Here is a 1,337-nt window from a genome sequence, read left to right as displayed (position 1 = left end):
AAAATTTTCCTGACAGATATTTATTGTATAGCAGTAATATGTTCGGTAAATATCTTAAAAGCCTGAGTTTCTTGTAGGGCAGGACAGTTTACTGTCATCTGCTAAAGAGAAGAGTGATTATTTAAAGAAAGGGAAAAGAAATGACATTTATTAAGAGCCCCACTGATGATTCTGGTAAATATGTGCATTTTCCAGACAGTCAGTGTCAGTGATAAACTGATGAAGCAACACATCATTTGTTTCACTGGGCCACAAGTCAGCAAATTCTTTACCACCGTGCTTTTGTAATCTTCAAAAGCCCCCCCACATCATTTGTTTCAAAGCAACTAAAAGCCAGTGATGGCAGGGTTTGATTTTTAGCCCATTTTCCAGATTAGAATCCAAACCAATAAAGCAGAGTCTATATGCTCTGTTTTTTCCTAAATTATTTATTAAAATTAAGGCCTTAAACCTTATCCCATCTGCTTAATTTGCTGCAATTTTCTCTGAATTAATGGTTAATGTCATGGTCAACCATTTTAGGTCCCATTTGTGTTACAGCTCACAGCAGTAGACGTCACTAATTCTCTCAAACCGTCCTAATTTATTCATTAAATTGTCCAATTCTGCTACAAGGGTGCGGTGGCTGTAAAGAGATTAATAATGAAAAGACGATAAATTATTTATACATGTTGGAACCAGGGCTAAACAAATGTCTCAGTACAGCCTAATGATGTTTTATTGCTCAGTGGGAGGCCAAAAGTTTGGGTTTTGTTATTTGTTTTTTCCTTCATGGTTGTATGATTGTTAATGTTACCAAAGGTAGAAGAAGTTGATCTCAAAAGATTTAAAACAATTTAATTTTTTCAGTGCACAAACTTTAAATGGATGTGATTAGAATCCAGAGGGAACACATATTTTTATATATATATGTATATATATAAAAGTGATGAGCTGATTTCTTTAATTAAAGGGTATATTTTCAGAAAAAGAGGGTATCTTCAGGAAGAATATACATTTTCATGAAGTCTTCGAAAATGCTGCGACAATACTCTGTTTAAACTACACACTACAGGGTCAAACTCTGTACATCTGTTACTGTGTCCATGCATGATAAAGAAGAGCTGGAAACTACATAGGTGGATGCTTTGTGCAGAGAATTGCATAAACTGGGGTAAGAAATATGTGTATTTTTATTTAGACTGAGCTTGTGGTGGCAATCACATATTTACATATTACATTTTTTAGACTCAGCTTTCAGTGAGACAGGAAACTAAAAGCCCTGAAGTGGGAAACTGCACAGCTAATTACGGAACAGATTCAATCTTGGCAGAATGGCAATACATATTGAAAATATT

This window comes from Pundamilia nyererei, unplaced genomic scaffold (assembly GCF_000239375.1).
Source record: "Pundamilia nyererei isolate P.nyererei 1_Seehausen unplaced genomic scaffold, PunNye1.0 scaffold00090, whole genome shotgun sequence".
NCBI classification, from domain to species: Eukaryota; Metazoa; Chordata; class Actinopteri; order Cichliformes; family Cichlidae; genus Pundamilia; species Pundamilia nyererei.
This window is presented reverse-complemented; position numbering follows the sequence as displayed.